The sequence below is a fragment of the Hyla sarda genome, chromosome 5 (assembly GCF_029499605.1).
Source record: "Hyla sarda isolate aHylSar1 chromosome 5, aHylSar1.hap1, whole genome shotgun sequence".
NCBI classification, from domain to species: Eukaryota; Metazoa; Chordata; class Amphibia; order Anura; family Hylidae; genus Hyla; species Hyla sarda.
The window spans coordinates 191,200,940-191,214,014 of record NC_079193.1 but is presented as its reverse complement, the minus strand read 5'-3'; the positions used below and the strand labels follow the sequence as shown (position 1 = coordinate 191,214,014).

At 41.4% G+C, this 13,075-nt stretch overlaps 1 protein-coding gene across 3 annotated transcripts in view; it reads left to right on the top strand.

The window, feature by feature from the left end:
• FBXL7 (F-box and leucine rich repeat protein 7) overlaps nt 1-13,075 on the top strand; it is a 399,261-nt gene that overhangs the window by 374,452 nt on the left and 11,734 nt on the right. Inside the window, exon 6 of one of the 3 annotated variants that reach the window (XR_008844092.1) lies at nt 6,845-6,972. The exons of 1 other annotated variant lie outside the window; for it this stretch is intronic. The gene's annotated coding sequence lies outside the window, so the exon portion shown is untranslated. Of the gene's footprint in view, nt 1-6,844; nt 7,266-13,075 lie in introns of those variants that run through there. One more of the 3 variants, XR_008844091.1, reaches the window with a different exon arrangement.

Sequence of the window (13,075 nt, the reverse complement as noted above, 5' to 3'; positions counted from 1 at the left end):
GCGGCACCCACGGCAGCAGAACAGTTACTCTCCTGGGCATCATGAACAGGCTTCACTGCTACTTCACTTGCTCCTAGTGCAACCTCACACCTCCCCCCGGGACCGCAGATAAATCAAAGCTGCCCTGTGCAGCCGGTGCGCCGCTGCTCACTGTTCTTAAGTACCCGCTGCGCTATTATGCGCCGCGGGAACTTTAGACCAATTGAATTTCCCTTCTGGCGGAAGCGTCAGCGTCATGTGCTGAATGCTTCCACCAGTGAGGATCCTGCGCCCGGGCAGCAATAACATGAGGGACGCTTCCTGCAGACAGAACGCCGCACAGGTGAGGGTGGGGAGCGGGAATTTTTAATGCAAATGGGAGGGAGGGTTGAATAGAAGGGGTAATTAATAGAAGTGCGGGTGTTAATGGAAGCAAGGGCAGGAGGGGTGAATATAAGAAGGGGGGGGGTTAATGGAAGCAGAGGAGACAGTGGAAGCAGAGGGGGGGGTTAATGGAAGCAGGGGGGATGGATAACGGAAGCAGAGCAGGGGGGATGGATGATGGAAGAAGGAGCAAGGGGGGTTAATGGAGACAGGGGTGGATAATGAAAGCAGGAGGGCATAATGGAAGGAGTGGGGGGTGGGTTAATGGAAGCAGTGGGGGATAATGGAAGAAGGAGCAGGGGGGATGGATAATGGAAGCAGGGGGGTAATGGAAGCAGGGGGGTAATGGAAACGGGGGATGGATAATGGAAGCGGGGGGATGGATAATGGAAGCGGGGGGTGGATAATGGAAGCGGGGGGTGGATAATGGAAGCGGGGGGATGGATAATGGAAGCAGGGGGATGGATAATGCAAGCGGGGGGGATGAATAATGGAAGTGGGGGATAGATAATGGAAGCGGGGGGGATGGATAAGTCTACTACCACACTCCACCACCTGCCACCAGAACTTCCACACGCAAGTACATATAATGTAGTAGATGTGACCTGCAGTCCTATGTAACACCAGATAACACAGTGACAACCCTCTGAGTACAGCTAATGTAGTAGATGTGACCTGCAGTCCTATGTAACATCAGAGATAACACAGTGATAACCCTCTGAGTACAGATAATGTAGTAGATGTGGCCTGCAGTCCAATGTAACACCACATATAACACAGTGATAACCCTCAGAGTACAGATAATGTAGTAGCTGCTACCTGTGTTATCTGTGGTGTTACATAGGACTGCAGGACACATCTACTACATTATCTGTACTAAGAGGGTTATCACTCTGTTATCTCTGATGTTACATAGGACTGCAGGTAGCATCTACTACATTATCTGTACTCAGAGCGTTATCACTGTGTTATCTGTGGTGTTACATAGGACTGCAGGTAACATCTACTATATTATATGTACTTGCGTGTGGGAGTTCTGGTAGCTGGTAGTCTGGTATGCCGGGGGGGTTGCGTGTTTCCCCACTACAACTCCCAGCATGCCCTGACAGCCAAAAGATGTTGGGGCAAGCTGGGAGTTGCAGTGGGGAAACAGCTGGAGGCACCCTGTATAGGTGAACTATGGACGGAAGTGTCGGCCCCAGCAGGCATCAGTGACGTGGCAGTCTGGCAGGCAGACAAAAGGCATTTTTTATATGTAAAAAAAAAAAAATTAAAGGCAGGGAGGGGGTTAGGGATAGATGGGCAATAGGCAGGGACAGAAAAAAGAAAAAAAAGTGATGGTGGGAGCTACCCTTTAAGGATTTCGTCCATTGTATTATTTGTAGGACTGTATAATTTGCAGGACCTTGCTGGTTATAGGGCTAACAGAACACTTGTTGCTCAACCAGTGGATGGTCTAGAATATTCTCTGCTATTTCTTGGATTTATTATCATCCTTTATATATGCCAGTGAATGTAAGACAAATTAGAAGACACCTCGTGTCAAGATATCAAGTGATATTTAGGAATAAATTAAATAAATAAATACCAGCGCTATGGGGATAGTACTTAAGGTTAAAGGGCGAGGCAACTGCAATAAAAGTAAAAAATTTAAAAAAAGGATGAGACTCAACCTAAATCAGGGCGAGAGTTTGTAGATAAAAAGGATCTGTATTTACATACCTATTTGGAAGACTGTTATTATTCAAAAGCTGCCCCTACTGAAGTGGCTGTGTGCAGAGAAAAGTGTAGTAGTGCAAACCTGTATGGGTAAATAATCACAGTTTGCAAGATTAAAGGGGTACTCCAGCCCTGAGACATTTTATTCCCTATCCAAAGGAAAGGGGATAAGATGTCTCACCGCGGGGGTCCCCCGAAATCTTGTATTCGCCACCCACCTGTTTGAGCTGCACGCCGCGGTGCCAGCTCACAAACAGCCGGGTGGCGACCACAGGGCCGGAGTATCGTGATGTCTTGACTCCGCCCCCGTGTGACATCACCCCCCGCCCCCGCTATGCAAGTCTATGGGAGGGGGCGTGACGGCCATCACGCCCCCTCCCATGGACTTGCATAGCGGGGGCGGGGGTGACGTCACATCCCCTATCCTTTGGACATCTTATCCCCTATCCTTTGGATAGGGGATAAGATGTCTCAGGGCCGGAGTACCCCTTTAAGTACGTTTACCATATAATGGTAACTGTGCAAAAAACATGAGAAAAATAAATGCTGGTATTTGTACGCTTGTTTCGTACCGATTTGTTGTCAAAAGATGAGGGATAGGACACCAAGAAGGTGCGGGTTCATCAGATTGCCAGTATTAATACAGGTGTTTGGTGATATTTTTCTATAATTGGTACAACATTTTTTAATTTTTTGTAATTTTTATGATGATGGAGGAAATACTGTAAATCTCACCATTATAGATACACGTACTGGTAATATTACAGGTATCTTGTTTGTCCGCTGTTAGTTCTTAGTGCGTGGGGAACTTCATGTATATGCATTCCATTATTCTTAGATGATATGTGATAGATGGCTGAGGTTTCGTCTTTGGAGTTTTTGTCTTAGTAGGGATACACAGAAAAAATATATGAATTAAAATTCCTATTAAAAAATATGTGAATTAAAATTCCTATTGAAAAGCAGCAATGTCCTCTGCTGTATATGGGGTTTATACTGAGCACGCCGTGTGGTTGCTATGGACGCTAGCGGCTCCGTATGCTGAGCAAACTGCTCAGCTGGTTGTAATGAGAAGAGGTGCAATAGTCTGCAGTCACACCACGATATTCATGCAGTGATTATTGGAAATGTTTGCAGATCCCTGTTCTTTTTTACATGTAGGTCCTGGGTGGTGATACACAATTTGGAAAAAGTAAGAGAAAACAGGAAACTAACTATTATGTGGATAGGGAGCAGATGTGTGAGTGCAACGCTCTGTCGCTGCACTCACATTCCTAGAAGGGAGCGAGAGTCCTGGGGACATTTGTGCATATAGATATGGGGTACCTTATCCTGAATCACGGGTCCTCCTAGGTCCTCTGCGGTGTTCCGATCCGAGGTCTGGGAGAAAGCCCCGGCAGGTGCCGTCTCTACCTAGACCCGTTGCTGCTGCACAATGCAAGTTGGTAATCCGAGATTCGCGTTACTAGTGACGTCACTATGGATGCGAGTTAGGACCAAAAAAGCTCTGACGAGTTTCAAAAACCCACTGTTTCCTTCGTCATTGAGACAAATCTCATTTTATACCTTTTTATCTAACTCTCAATAAAGACAAAAGTACTATCCCCATAGCGCTGGTATTTAATTATTTCATTTTTTAGTTTTATACTTCCTCTTCAGGGATCCATAAAAAAATATCCGACAGCTTAATATTTAGATCCTACTGGAAGCGCTGATATAATTATATAGATATTTAGGAATAATTGAGCTGTTTTATACAGACACAACCGTAGGGCCCTGCGGTTTGTGTACACACATTTGTTTTTACACTATATATTTTAGATTAAATTGGTTAGTTTTATGATATTTGTGTGTGAATCATTTTTTCTAGAAAGACCAAACATCCAACATACAGCTATTTTGCAATAGGTGGTGTTCTGAGGACTGAATAATCCCTTTTTTGAAAACAAAGATAATTTAGAATGATTTAGGGTTCAGCAGTCATTCATCATATACAAGTGGACTTACACTTTAAATGTTCTGATCATGCCCCCTCTTCTTTCTTCCAGATTATACAGATTCAGTTCTTTCACAGTTAATTACTAATTATGGCCCAAAATAAGAAAAAATGAAACAGAGAAGTGTAGGAGAGTAAATGCCTTTCAGCAACCTAAAGATCACTCTATAATTTGCTAATGGAACGAAGCCTAATGGAACGAAGCCTATGGATTGTTCTCTGGCTTCCTTGGTCTATTTGGAGAATATTCACTTAATAATTTCTGTAAAATACTCACTTATTGCCGCTCTATAGAGGGTTACACATAATTTGTATTCTATAAGAATACCATGTTCTTCACCTATTATTTGTGGTAACTTAAGGACTCACACCAGGAACGTGCACAGACATTTTGAAGGGCAGGGGCTCAAGTAAAAAAAGAGGGCACTTTTCATAATTTAAAAAACGTCTGCCAGACTTAATGGGCAGATGCGCTGCGGCCCAGGGACACAGTGGACTCCCGCCAGTTGGTGTTTTTGTAAAATCGAGTCAAGAACAGTTTCTCCGAGGTCCGCCATGTGTATATACACTTTGTCTGTGCTGTCAGTCTTATTTACAGAAAACATGTGACAGCTGCACTATAATATACTGTATTATAGAGGAGATTTATACAAAGCCTGTGCAGAGAAAGAGCGGTGCAGTTGCCCATAGCAACCAATCAGATCGTTTTGCAGAAGGCTTTTCCTCTGCAAAGGTTTTAATAAATCTCCCCCTATATGCCCCCCCCTGAGCGCTATATGACGGAACCCATCACCAATCACCCAGCACCCATCACCAATCACCCATCACCCATCCCCAATCACCCAACACCAATCACCCAACACCAATCACCCATCCCCAATCACCCAGCACCCATCACCCACCTTATGCAGGAATCTCCACACAGCCCTGGTTCTTACACTGAAGAAATGGGCACCACACAAATATATGCTTACATTCTACAATATACTAGAGCTGGCAAAAAAAAAGAATTATAAATATACAAAGACGGCCGGGCATAGCACAGCATACAGGATGGAGGCAGGGAAGCTCCGCCTCCATTGCGCACAGAACAGGTACAGAACATCAAGCAGAGGTTTTGGTTCGATCCCTCAATCAAAACACTTGGGGGTTAGAGTTCACCCTTAATTTTTCCCCCTCCATTATTCATTTTTTTAGACTTAGAAATTGTTAATAATACGGGTTATATTCACACAAAAACACATTTCAAATCTGTGGACGTAAATAGTTTTCTTGAATATACTAGTGCTCATTACCCTAGCTGGCTCCGCGGAGTCCCATATAGACAATACCTCAGAATCTGCAAAAACTGTACCAATGATAAAGATTTTTCCATACAATCTCAAATTTAAAAAAATCGTTTTCTTTCCAAAGGTTATCCTGCATCTTTACTTACACAAGCTTACCACAAAGTGAAAAATAAAAAACAAACTGACCTCATTTCTTTCAATCCACAACAAAATGCTTCACAGAAAAGGGATAAAAATCCATTTAAATTTAATTTTGTTACAAATTACAATAGAGCTGCTTCGCTCATACATAATATTTTTAAACAAAATTGGCACATTATCCGTAACGACCCAAAACTCAAGGACATAGTCCCCACCAAACCAGGGATCACATACAGAAGATCCAAAAATTTGCAAAATTTGCTAGCCCACAATAGATTCAAAAATGACACAGTATTCACCAATACACCCAACAATGGGTTAACTATAGGTTGATCGCCTTGCAACAAGGTTCGCTGCTTATGTTGTAATATGATGGATTCATTTAGCAATAATTTCACGTCTTTTCATACTAAAAAATATTTAATATTAATCAGAATTTAAGTTGCAATTCTCAATATGCAATTTCTTTTATTATCTTGTAGTTGCGACCTACAATATGTAGGTCGCACAATTTAGACAGTTCGCTGTCGCATGTCTAAACACCGTTCGAACATCAAGAATAAGTTCACACTACATAGCGTTTCACGCCACTTTACTTCTGTGCATAATAGTGATGTATCCTCTCTACATCTAGTTATTTTAGAGTCTGTCCCCCCAGACAGACCAAACCAGTTCCAACATCTGATCAATCGTGAGTCCTTTTGGATTTTCACCTTGTCCACGCTAATGCCGCATGGTCTGAATGAGACCATAGAGAACGAACGCTAATATGCTGGGTTCGCTCTGGTCTCGTTCAGACCATGTTATTACACATATATAACATTTTTTTTATTCTATTTCTATTTCTATGCTCGTTTGTATTTTTTATTATTGTTTATTCCTGCCTACTCTGTGCCTTTATTCTTTATTTTTTTATTTTTTGGATCTCTCTTTCTTTTTCAGAAATGTCTCTGTTCAGACACAATATACATATAATGATATTTTAATATATTTACTGCCTGATACACAATACGAAGAAGGGTAAATGAGAAATAATTATTTTTATCTTCCTAGCAGCATTTTATTTGTATCATGTTGCATATATATAGATTGCAATTTTTATTATTACAGAAAGTCATTTTTAATTGATTCACCTGTGAAGTGTAACTCTCTTGTTGTCTTGGATTGGTTTGCCGGGGACCAGCCCCCTGACACACCATTCCAAATTCCCATATAAATTCATGGTTCATGTGTCTCTAACTATGCCTGATGAAGCCGCTATTGCAGTGAAACGCGATGCATGATGAGAGAATAAACTATCTGCTTTTATCCATTCGTGGGCATCATTTGTGTCCAGCGCCATATCAAGACCGGTGTTCCTCTTTGAAGCTACCTATTTGATCGCTATACCTGACCGGCCGGCTGCGGACAATACCACTACATGTGCTCACCATTGTTGTGTATGTGGAAACACAACCTCTATAGGTGAGCATTCAATTTATATCTTATACGCCTCACAGGTTTATCTTTTAATGTACCATGGAGCGCTGTACCCTATTTTATCTGTTTTATCCATTGCGCACAAGACTGACTTCGCATACTAGCAATGTGGGGCAATACCTAGAAAATGGAAAGACCAATTTTTGTTTACACGCACTGTAACCTAGTGTATTGGGTTTAGTGCGAGTAAACAGCCGTTCAGTTTCCCTTTAATTATATACCTTACCCCCCTTAATGAACTATATACTGTGCCACCATTCATCTATTAATTCCCTATATACTGTGCCACCATTAATGAACTATATACTGTGCCACTATTATTTAACTATACTGTGCAACCACTAAGGGTGCGTTCACACGTGCGTATTTTCTGCTGCAGATCTGCTGCAGATTTGCTTTAGCAGATTTCTCTTCCCATTGTCAATGGGAAGCAAAATCTGCAGCAGATCTGTAGCAAAAATAGGCACATGTGAACGCACCCTAAGGATCTATACACAGTGCCAGCATACATAAAAAATATAATGTTCCAACATAATGAAATATATACTGTGCTTCCATAAATTCTCTATATACTGTGCTTACATTCCTCCAATAATTCCCTAATAATGTGCTTCATACAATAAATGCAAGCACATAACATAAAGGCACATACAGTACATAGGTAATATACACACATACAAAGAGACACTTTGACACATACATACAGGTACAAATATACATTAAGAAACATAAATACACAGACACACATCTAACATGGAATATATACTTAAAGATATAGCCAATAAGCACATCATACATACAGGTACACACATACAATCACTCACAGATATATACACACACATACATAGATTCACTTGCTCATATATATATATATACACACACACATACATACATACATAGATGCACTTGCTCATATATATATATATATATATATACACATATACATAGATTCACTTGCTCATATATATATATATATATATATATATATACACACACACACACACACACACACACACACACACATACATACACACATACATAGATTCACTTGCTCATATATAATATTTATATATATATAAACATATACATAGATTCACTTGCTCATATAAATATATATATATATATATATACACATACAGATTCACTTGCTCATATATATATATATATATATATATATATATACACACACACATATACATAGATTCACTTGCTCATATATATACACACACACACACATGCATACATACATACATACACACATATATAGATTCACTTGCTCATATATATTTACACACATACATACATACACACACACATACATACATAGTTTCACTTGCTCACATATATAGGCACATACATAGAGATAGACACACACACAAACACACATATATACACCTCACACTGACATACAGTCACTCAATATATACACAGTCACTTACACTAAGGCCCCAGCCATCCCTCTCTGCACAGTCACATACATAGAGATACACACTCACATATATACATACACACACACTGACATACAATCACTCACATATATTTACAGTTACTTACAGTAAGGGCTGCATAGACTGAAGTTTCTGGCCGGGACATGCTGTGGGCGGGGCTTCTCTCTGCCTCCTCTGCTCCTGTCTCCTCCGTGTGGAGAAAAGCAGAGAAATGGCAGATGATGACAGGGTTAAGTGGCGCCCCCTTGCTGCAGGGAGGGCACAGCACCCTCCATTAAACCACATACAAATGTCCCCAGCAATGGATCCTTTTTACTGAACCTGTCACCCTGAGTCTGCAGCTCCTTTTGTGAGGGCACTAGAGGGGCAGGTGAGGAAAAGGGCAGGGGCTCCAGCCCCCTTTCACTCCTATGTGTGCACGTCCCTGACTCACACATTAAATAGAATATCCAGAGATATGTGATGGATTTTTGCCCATACCGCTATACCGGTCGGGCCCCTCCCCCACCCTCCGAGTCAATAAAAAAATTAAACTTACCCGTAATGGGGGTGGTCCGGGACATCCATCCTTCCTTCCTGTAGTGTCCGGGGGCGTTCCGGGTGAAGAGTGAACCGGTCCGGGCTGTCCTTCTTCTCCGGCGGTCATCTTCTCCACTCCGGGCAGGCTCCGGCCTAGTACACTGCATAGACGCTGCTACGCAGTGACGTCAGGTGCGTCGCTGCGCACGGGCGTCACTGCGCAGCGGCGTCTATGCAGCGTACTAGGCCGGAGCCTGCCCGGAGTGGAGAAGATGACCGCCGGAGAAGAAAGACAGCCCGGACCGGACCACCCTCCACCCGGAACGCCCCCGGACACTACATGAACGATGGATGGATGGCCCGGACCACCCTGACAGGTAGGGGAGAGAAGCGGGTGGTGGCGGCGGCGGCCTATGGCCCCGAAAAAGCCACTGCAGATCATTGATTTAAAGCGCCCGCTTTAAATCAATGATCTGCAGCGGTGTCGCAGGGGGTTAAATAGGCGATAACTTATACCGGAATATCGGTATAAGTTATCGGCTATCGGCCCTAACCTGCACCGATTATCGGTATCGGCCCTAAAAAAACGATATCGGTCGATCCCTAATACAGGCCTGTGGAGTTGAAGCCTGTGTGGCTAGAAATTTGAAGAAATAAAAAGGTATAATATCCAGCTCCAAAAGGAAAAATAGTTAAAAAGCGAGGCTTTAATTATATCACGTTAAAAGCAAAAAAGAAACCCCTTTGACATGTCAAAGGGGGTTTCTTTTATGCCTTTAATATGATATAATTAAAGTTTCACTTTTTAACTATTTTTCCTTTTGGAGCTGGATATTATACCTTTTTATTTCTTCCTATGATATACGGGATCTGACTTGCTGCTTCTCCATGCTCCATTCTAAGACTGCACTCTCTATATTGGACCGTGTTCACAAGGGTGGTGAGCTATCTTGCATATTTTTGCAGCTACAAATGTACAGATTTCAAAATAAAAACATAAAATATATTATTTTTGTTAACAACAAAGGAAAAAAATAGAATCCAAAATGACACCTTTTACTATATACTGCCTTCATGACTCCATAGTGTCTGAACCGATCCTATACCTTAAAGCAAGAACTCCACTACTAATAATATACACTATTCATTACCACCTTCTCAAGGGTCTACTGCAGCAGCAGACCCTTGAGAAAGTGATAACGAAACGGCGTAGGGGTACAGAGAAATATCTAGATGGGTAATCACACAGTCAACTTACATGCACTTTCTATTATGTAGCAGCATTGGCACATAAAGGGGTACTCCGCCCCTAGACATCTTATCCCGGAGGTCCCCCCGAGATCTCGGCTGCAGCACCCCAGGCATCCGGTGCACAGAGTGAACTTCGCTCCGTGCCGGATGACTGGCGATGCGGGGCGGAGGCTCGTGATGTTGCGGTCACGCCCTCTCGTGACGTCATGGCCTCGTCGCCTCAATAGTCTATAGACTTGCATTGAGGGGATGTGACCGTGACTTCATGAGTGGGGCGTGGCCATGATACCATGAGCCTCCTGTGCTGCACCTGACGCTCTAAATGAATGCCAGGTGCAGCATAAATGCCAGGGTCAACAGCGGCTTGACTCCCTTGATCAGACATCTTATCCCTTATCCTTTAGATAGGGGATAAGATATTTAGGCATGGAGTACCCATTTAAAGAGATACATTTTCCTTTGGATAGGCACACCAAAGATATTGTATTATTCTGCCGTCTTTAATATATTTATTGTTCAAGAGACTTAAAGGGGTACTCTGGTGGAAAACTTTTTTTTTTTTTTAAATCAACTGGTGCCAGAAAGTTAAACAGATTTATAAATTACTATTTTCTTTTTGGAGCACAGTGCTCTCTGCTGACATCACGAGCACAGTTCTCTGTGCTGACATCTCTGTCCATTTTAGGAATTGTCCAAAGCAGCATATGTCTGCTATGGGGATTTTCTCCTACTCTGGACAGTTCTTAAAATGGATAGAGATGTCAGCAGAGAGCACTGTGCTAGTGATGTCAGCAGAGAGCTCTGTGCTCCAAAAAGAAAATAGTAATTTATAAATCTGTTCCAAAAATAAAAGAATTTCCTCTGTAGTATTCAGCAGCTAATAAGTACTGGAAGGATTAAGATTTTTTAATAGAAGTAAATTACAAATCTGTTTAACTTTCTGGCACCAGTTTATTTAAATAAATAAAAAAAAAGTTTTCCACCGGAGTACCCCTTTAACCCCTTAAGGACGCAACCCATTTTGGCCTTAAGGACTCAAAAATCATAACTCTTTTATATTTTCATCGCCAAACTAGTATGAGGGCTTGTTTTTTGCGCGACCAGTTGTCCTTTGCAATGACATAACTCAATATATCATAAAATGTATGGCGCAACCAAAAAACACTATTTTTGTGGGGAAATTAAAAAGAAAAACGCAATTTTGCTAATTTTGGAAGGTTTCGTTTTCACGCCGTACAATTTATGGTAAAAATGACGTGTGTTCTTTATTCTGAGGGTCAATACGACTAAAATGATACCCATTATTACATACTTTTATATTATTGTTGTGCTTAAAAAAAAACACAAACTTTTAAACCAAATTAGTACGTTTATAATCCCTTTATTTTGATGACCTCTAACTTTTTTATTTTTCCGTATAAGCGGTCGTATGAGGGCTCATTTTTTGCGCCATGATCTGTACTTTTTTTTGATACTACATTTGCATATAAAAAACTTTTAATACATTTTTTATAACTTTTTTTTTTTATAAAATGTATTAAAAAAGTAGCAATTTTGGACTTTTTTTTTACGTTCACGACGTTCACCGTACGGGATCATTAACATTTTATTTTAATAGTTCGGACATTTACGCACGCGGCGATACCAAATATGTCTATTAAATGTATTTTTTACGCTATTTGGGGGTAAAATAGGAAAAAAACTGACATTTAACTTTTTTATTGGGGGAGGGGACTTTTCACTTTTTTTTTACTTTTACTTTTACATTTTTTTAAATTTTTTTTTACACTTGAATAGTCCCCATAGGGGACTATTCATAGCAATACCATGATTGCTAATACTGATCTGTTCTATGTATAGGACATAGAACAGATCAGTGTTATCGGTCATCTTCTGCTCTGGTCTGCTCGATCTCAGACCAGAGCAGAAGATGCCGGGAGCCGGAAGGAGGCAGGTGAGGGGACCTCCGTGCGGCGTTCTGAATGATCGGATCCCCGCAGCAGCGCTGCGGGCGAGCCGATCATTCATTGAAATCGCGTACTGCCGCAAATGCCGGGATCTGTATTGATCCCGGCACCTGAGGGGTTAATGGCAGACGCCCGCGAGATCGCGGGCGTCGGCCATTGCCGGCGGGTCCCTGGCTGCGATCAGCAGCCGGGATCAGCCGCGCATGACACAGGCATCGCTCCGATACCCGCGGTTATGCACAGGACGTAAATGTACGTCCTGGTGCGTTAAGTACCACCGCACCAGGACGCACATTTACGTCCTGCGTCCTTAAGGGGTTAATATTTCTAAACATCAGTTACAGGGAAGGCTAAAAGGTAGCCAAGCCATATAGTGCTTGATACAGATAAAAGTGCTCCCAGCATATAATTATTAAGATTGTAATCACTACTCCGACATTGCTCGGACTTCATCTGAAGTTTATACTGGTCCAGATTTTGAGAGCTGTTTTTATTATATTTTTTCAATAAAGTACATCTTTTACATATATCTTATATAAGCAGTGTTGCTTAAACTCAGTTTTTTCTTGTGTATACTATATTATTATTGTTGTATAATTTATAAATTAAATTCATAGCTTGCTGAATATTTACTTTTATAGGAGATGAAAAGGCTGATGTTACCATTTCACCATACTTTATTATACATGTATAAAGTAGTTAGTGTACAATTGGATGTTCAATTTACTAAATTTGCACAGAGACTAGGTTCACACAGTAGTGTATTCTCCGCCATATTTCATTGTAAAAAATGTGTCAGCATTTTTAGCATTAATATGCTCTAGAATTTGATTATAGGACATTTGAACATGGCGTATTTAACCCTTAACCCCTTAAGGACCCAGCCCAAATATACCTTAAGGA